This window comes from Equus asinus, chromosome 15 (assembly GCF_041296235.1).
Source record: "Equus asinus isolate D_3611 breed Donkey chromosome 15, EquAss-T2T_v2, whole genome shotgun sequence".
Taxonomy (NCBI): domain Eukaryota; kingdom Metazoa; phylum Chordata; class Mammalia; order Perissodactyla; family Equidae; genus Equus; species Equus asinus.
The window spans coordinates 23,450,480-23,458,323 of record NC_091804.1 but is presented as its reverse complement, the minus strand read 5'-3'; positions in this window follow the sequence as shown (position 1 = coordinate 23,458,323).

Below are 7,844 nucleotides of genomic sequence, written 5' to 3'. Positions count from 1 at the left end.
GACGTCGTCTCATTTAATCTCTTTGAGATAGGGATGATTATAAATGGATGGCTCAGAGAGGTAAAGACACTTGCCCAAGGTCACACAGCCAGCAAGCAGCAGAGCTGGGATTCAAGCCCAGGTCTGTGAGCCTCCAGTGGACCTCCAAAGGCTTGTCACTACACAAACTCAGTGAGTGTGCCCTGGAGATTGAGGACTGGGGAGAGAGCTGCTGATTGGAGTACAGGGCACAGGGCTCAGGCCTCGGGGGAGAGCAGGAGCTAGGGAACAATGCAGCCTTCACTTTACAGTGGGTCAGAGGGCAGCTCTTTCAAACATATATTTCCCTATTTCTAGGGGCATTTGAATTTCATATTTCAAATTCTTTGGGACCACTGTTGATCATTCTACATTCAAAACAGGATGGGGAATGGGGAAGAGAGCCACATCTTTATTTCAGGGCTCGGATATTTCCCCTTTTATTTGCAAAGTAGCCAATGTTCATTTCACAGCTACACCCTTCCAGGCAGGAGGTCATGGCTGCCCTCACTCTCCAAGGGAGGCAAATGAAAATCTGAGAAGACTAGCCCCTGTGAAACTCCCAACAGCCCTTAGCAGGCCCTTGACCTCTCTTCTTAAAAAGCTCCTCCATCTTCCACCTTCTCCAGCACCCCTCCCCCCGCCTTATTTTTCTCCAGAGAACTTGGCACCATCGGGCACTAGAGTACATATTTACATGTTAATCTGTTTATTGTCTGTCTCTTCTACTTTTTTGCAAGTTCCATGCAGGTACTAGTCACATGCCAATTTTACAGACAAAGAAACTGAACTTACTTTATGAACAGCCAGTGAATGATAATGCTGGCATCCGAGGCCTTCATTCCTTGATTAATTCTATTAAAATTTATTAAGGGCTTACTATGTGCCTCTCTGCCAGGGGCGGGGAGCACAAAAAGGGACAAGATAGTCTTGGCCCTCAAGCAATGTCCAATCCAATTAGGGAGACAAAAACTTGGATCAATAACATAGATACAGAAAGGAAAACGCTGTGGCAGAGAAAGAGAGGCCCATGATGTTGTCAGACCAAGTAGGAGGGACACTGATTCAGCCTGGGGTCCATCAAGGAGGACTTCTTGGAGGAGGTGATGGGTTGAGGCTTAAAGGATGCTAGTAGAAGATCACGGCAAAGGGTCTTCCGGACAGAAGGGGCACCCTGACAAAGGCTTGAGGGAGGAACAGCCCTCAAGGCTGTTTGAGGAACCTCAGACCTTCTGTGTTGTTGGTGCCTGAAGCCCTAGGCATAGACAGGTAGCTGATGAGGCTGGAGGTGGCAGCAGCAGCAGCAGCAGATAAGGAGATGAGGCTTTCTTGTGTGGGTAACCAGGGAGACTGGCCTATGGGTGTCTTGGAAGTTTACCTATGCCAGGTACCATCCTAGAGGCAGCTGACCTCCCGCTCAATGGTGTGGTGGGACTGGGCAGGCGTGGAAGTGCTGGGGGTGCCCTTAAGTTGTTTTTCTGCTTCCAGCTGCGTGGCTACCTCCAGCTGACGGGTCCCCCCTGGGGGGTGGGGAACGGTTCGGTTTCACAACTCCCCTTTCGTTCCCCAGTGTCCCCAGAGGCCAAGAAAAGAGGAAGCGCTGAGCGGACTTCCTCTTGGGGGTGCGCAGAGCCCGGGCCGGCCCAGGCGAGGAGGGGTGGGCGGGGCAGAGCGGGACCGGCCCGCCCTCCCGCACTCTGCCAGGAAAAAGGGCGCCAGTCCCCGCCCGGCCCCGGGTCAGCGGTGGCCACGCGCCTGCAGGGTGCGCCCAGGCCTGGGAGCTAGGAGAATGGGGTCGAGTCTCAGCAATTCTGACTCGCTGCGTGTTCCTGAGCAAGACGTCTCTGAGCCTGGCATCCTGAATGCGAGGCACACCCTTACTCAGCACTTTAAAGCTGAGGCGATGTGCATGAATTAACACGGAGAGATCCCCAAGACATACTTGCGGACTAGCATAGAGGGTACACTCATTTCAAAAAATAACATGGTTTTGTATTTACCTATATATGTATGTAAATGCATCGAGGGAGGTCCAGAAACTACGGAGCCGACAAGAACAGAGGGGACCACTGAAGAAGAAGGGAATCTGGGAGAAAGAGATGGTGACTTTTTCTCTATTTTTTTTTAAACTGTAAACTATTTGTTTTTACTTGTGTAATTAAAACAATAATAATAAATGAGAGGATTGGTATATATAGTTATTAAGGGTCTTTTTTCACCAACCATTTTATTCTGAAAATTCCCATATGGCACAATTGAAAGACTTTTACAACAGAATGCCTGTGCTTACCGCCTTTGTTCTACCATTAACGTTACACTTGCTTTCTCACGTCTGTCTGTGTCTCTCTGTCTAGCGGTCCAACAAGTCATCTTTTAAAAATGTATATCAAAGTAAATTACTGCAGCACACGTATTATTAACTAGAGTTCAGTGTTTACAGTATTTTTAATATAAAATTTACATATAACTAAGTACACGAGATTAAATGTTCATTTGCTGAATTTTTACAAATTCATTTTATATATATATATGTAATATGTAACTTCAACCTCATTAGGATATACATTTCTATCACTCCAGAAATTTCCCTCTTGTGCTACAGTGTATTTTAATTGCCAATATTCTATGAGTCAGCATTCAACACAGGGCCAGGTGTATAGTAAGTGCTCAATAAATATTAGCTGAAGGAACAAATGAGTCTAGGAATGAATGTGCACACGACCTGCTCCCTTAAGGGCAGGACCATGTCTTTTTCTCTTGCATCCCCCACAGAACTGACACACAGTAAATGCTTAATAAAGACTTACTGATTGTATTAGTTATATACTGCAGTGTAACAAACAAGATCGGCAGCTTGAAACATGATAAACAGTTGTTACCGCACACCGTTTCTGTGCGCCGGGAATCTGGGAGCAGCTGAGCTCAGCGGTTCTGGCTCCCGGTCTCTCACAAGGTGCGGTCAAGGTCAGCCTGGTCTGCACTCATCTGCGGGACTGACTGGGGCTGTGGGGCCCATTTCTAAGACGATTTACTCACACGGCTGTTGGCAGCAGGCCCCGGTTCCTCATCATGTGAACCTGTCCACAGGGCTGCGTGAGTGAGCTCACGACAGGGGGGCTGGCTTCCCCCCAAGTGGGCGATCCAGGGGGGCAAGGTGAAGCGTCATTCCGGTTACACAGCTCATCCCTATTCCCTGTGGGAAGGGTCTACACACAAGCATGAATGCTCCTTGGGGACAGCAGACAAGACCAGTTGGGGTCTTCTTGGAGAAGGTGGTCATCATGAATATATACTCAAACTTTCTGAGCTGGGTTCTGTGTTGGGCTAAAGGAGTGCAGGAATGAGTCAGAACCAGCCCTCCCCCTTCCTCTCAGAAGACGTGTGTGTGTTTGTGTGTGTGTGTGTGTGTGTGTTGGGGGTTGGGGTGGGGAGGCCAGACAGACGTGAAAACAGATGGTGTTACAGAGTACAATAAATATCACAACAGTGGTTTAAAAAAAATTGCTTTTCTGTAATTCATATTCATGGCACAACATGTAAGACACATCATGAAAGTGTCCTTCCCTCCTTATTCTACAGCCATACACTCCTCCAGCTCAGAGGCAACAACTGTAACCTGTTTTGTATATCCTTCCAGAACGATTCCATCCATATACCCCCCACCCTCTTTAAACAGAAAGACAGCACTCTCCAAAGTGCATTCTGCACCTTACTTTTTTTCCCCACTTACTCTGTATCTTGGAGACAATTCTATATCAGGACATAGAAAGCTTACCTTGTTCTTATTTACGGCTGCATGGTATTCTATTGTCTGCATGAGCCACAGTTTATCTAACCAGTCCTCTATCACTGAACAGCTGGTGTATTGCTAATCTCTTGTTACTAGAAACAACACTGCAATAATTTTCCTTGCACGTTCATCGTTTTGACTTGCATGAGTATAAATGTAGCAGAAATTTCTGGTAGTGGAATTATTGCATCAAAGGGTCAGTGCATTTAAAATATTTGTAGATATTGCTAAATAGGGTTTATACCAACTTACCCTCCCCCCAAAATGTGTGAATGCCTGTTTCCTCACACCTACACCCACACGGTACGTTACTGAACTTCCCAAACTTTGCCAATCTAGTACATGAAAAAAGTGGTTTCTCAATGTAGTGTTAATTTGCATTTCTCTTATTCTGAGTGAGGTTGAACATCTTGATACATGTTTCAGAGCCATTTGTATTTGCTTTTCTGTGAACTGTAGAGATAATTTGCCTATTTTTCTATTGGGCTGTGGGTCTTTATTATTTATTTGAATGTCCTCTTTATACATCAAGAGCACTATCCTTTTGCATGACAAACGTCGAAAACAATTTTTGTAAACTAGTTGCTTTCAGACAGAAATGAGAAGTTTCTGCAAGTCGCATCATTTTCTGCACATCACTGCAAGGCTGCCAAGGGCTAAGGGAGCAGTTGTGCCGTGGAGAGTTCTGGAAGGCGATGGTTGTGGGGGGTGCGGGAGGTGATGTGGACAAGGAGGCAGTTGTTAGCTCTTGCACTAGGTGGAAAGGGCTGTCACAGAAAACAGTGAAGTCCCCATCACAGGAAATGGGGCAAGACAGGTTGGCCTGGCTCTAAGACCCTTTGTCCATCATCCGAAATGTGTGAGGATAGACAGGTCAAGAATGGGAGGACACACCAAGAGGGCTATCAATTTTTGATCATTTAGGCCTGATTGGGTGGTTACTGCATCTGGAAGCTCCAAATAGCATTATTTTATAGTAATATAAACACCCTAGAATGTAAATCCATGAGGCCAGGTTCAAGTGCTAAATAAATAGTTGTGGAATGTATGAATGAATGAATGAATGAATGAATGAGTCTAATCAAAAGATGATTTGAGAGGCTGCTGTTTCTGAGCCAGCAGGGAGCCTTCTTCCCCTCCTTCTCCCTTGGAAGCCGCCCTCCTCTCTTCTTTCCTCTTACCCCCTCTGAGTCAGGTCTTAGCATCTCTCGTCTGGTCCATGCCCCAGGCTCCTGCCCCATTGCCCCGGTGCCCAGGCACTCCTGACTCTCCAGTCAACCCTCCTCTCCAAAGAGCCAGATTCACTTCAAGAAGACGCAAGCCCATGAGGTTGCTCCCCATTGCCTACACTTCCTAGCCTTCCCTTTGAGGCCCTTCTCAATCTGACCCTTCTCTGGTTTCCTCTCCTGCAAGCCCTGCTCACCTGACACCCCATGTTCTTCCAGCAATACTAATGGTCACGTTCATTGAGTACTTACCATATGTACTTTTATGTGGATTATCTTGTTTAAGCCTCACAACAATCTATGAGATCTATCAGGGTGATGCTGTCATTATCCTCATTTTAAAGATGAGGAAACCAAGACCCAGAGACATTTAGGGGCTTACTCAAGGTCACTCAACCAGCAGATGACAGAGTTGGGATTCAAAACTCACTTAGTCTGACCCCAGGGCTGGAGCGCCTAACCACGGCACTAGAGCTAACTGGTTACCAGTCTTGGAGAGTGCCATGCCTGCCTTTGCTCACGCTGGCCTCGCCTGGAGGGCTCTCTCTTCTATTGTTTACCCACCAAAAATCTTGCTCATCCCTCAGGGTCTCACTCATACGTCACCTCCTCTGCGAAGCCTTTTCTGGCTTCCCCAGAAAGAGCTGGTTTCTCATCCTTTCATTTTACAATTAACAACTTTGTGCTGTGGTAATTTGGGGACCTGTCTTCCCTATCAGGCTGGGAGTCCCCTGGTGGGCAGGAGTTGTTCTATGTCATCCTCTAGCGTCTGGCGCAGAGTGGGTGCTCTCTAAATGATGGTGATTGAGTGACAGTGGCCCCAGGACTCCTCCCCAACACAGTTGTGAAGGATTGCTGGGTGTCTCCAGTTGGAAACTGGGAGGGAGTGGGAGGTTGGAGGGCCCCCAAATTTGAGGGGCTTCTGTGCGAAGGGGCAGCTGAAGACATTTTCACTAACTTCACCAGTTGTCCATGTGTTGGGACTGCCCTCAGGGGATCCAGGCGGTAGGGAAGTTTCATCCTTACACTACCCCCAGAGGTCTTTGGGAACCAGCTGTCCCACCCCCAGGGGTTTTCCCCTCCTGCAGTGCCAGGAACTGAACCATGATGGCAGCGTCTCTGGATGCTGCAGGAGGAAGTGTGGGCAGAGCCCCCATGCTCAGAGCTTGGGCCGCCCCAGCCAGGGCCCTTTGGACCTTAGAACCTAAGGGGTTACACGGCTTTGGTAAGAGGGTAGTTCCAGGGTGGGTGGGTACTTCCTCAGGGTGTGAGGGAAATTGCTTCACCCGGAGTTGTGGGGTAAGAACTGTCCCTCGCAGCAGCCTTGTCACTCTGCCCTGGCTAGGACCATGGGCAATCTCTGAGCTTGCTCCTCTTGTAAAAGCCCTTAGGCCTATCTCTTTGGCCCCTGGCCCTAGCCAACTGACTTCTCCCACTCTGACTGCCTCACTCGGGAACTTATTCAGGCTGCTCCGGCCTCAGGTCCAAATGCCTCAGCCTGCAATCGCTACATCCCACAGGCTGGTAGACAGGAGGGCAGAGCAGCAGGGAGCATGGACTCTGGGTTAGCCAGATAAGGGTCAGAATCCCAGCTCACTGTGTGACCTTGGGTCATTCACTTCACCTCCTTGAGCTCCAGTTCTCTCATCCATAAAATGAGGATAAACAAATTTGAAAACATCAAAATTAAGGATTTGTTCAATGGAACAAATTTGCTCAAAGGAAGGCACCATAGGTCAGTGGTTCTCAAACTGTGGTCCCTGGACCATCAGCATCACTCTAGTACTTGTTAGAAATGCAAATTCTCAGGCCCCGCCCCCGCTCTATTGAGTCAGAAACTCTGGGATGTGGCTAACCAATCTGTGTTTTAGCAAGCCTTCCAGGAGATTCTGATGCATGCTACAGTTTAAGAATCGCTGTCATAGATAAACCGAACAGATGGGCAACATATTGGGAGAAGATCTTTGGGACATCAGAATTCAACAAGGGATTAATATCTAAAATGTATAAGCTATTCCTGCAAATTAACAAGAGAAAGACAAGAAACACAACGGATAAAGGGCAAAACATACCAACAGGCAATTCATTGAAGGCGAATCCCAAATGCCCGACATGTATTGAAGGAGGTTCTGAACAGAGAAAAGCAAGTTGAAACAACACTGAGATGCCACCTTACACCCAAACTGCAGGCAAAAATTACCAAGTTGGAGAATGTAAAAGCTCATGAAAATGGGGAGACACAGTGGCCTTCACACGCTGCTAGTGGAGCCATTTTGCAGAATTTAGTGAAATTTAAAACGTATGTGCCCTGTGATGTAGCAATTTCACTCTTGGGTATAGAGCCCAAAGAAATTTTCACTTAAGTTCATAAGGGTTGTGTACAAAGATGTTCATCCCAGTGGTGTTTGTGGTAAGAGAGAATTGGAAGCCACCTGAGTGTCCATCACTGGGGGAATGGATAAATAAAACAATGGATGCTCAGCTTGGGATATTCTGCAGCTGTTCGATGCACTAAGCTAGATTTTTCCTACAGCAACATGGATTATTCAAAACCATTTTATAGAGTGAAAAAAAAGGAAGCAATAGAATGAGATCCTTACACAATACCATTTATGTGGTGTAAACACATATATAAAGCATTGTGTATTGTATGTCCAGGAACATATATCAACACATAGGGGCGGGTGCCCATGGTGGGGAGGGGAAGGAGTGTGGGGAATGTGTAGATGGAGTGGGAAAATAAAGCAAAACGCCAGAAGGGGCTTGCATGGGCCAATTATGATGGGATGGCCATTTGCCACAAACTGAGT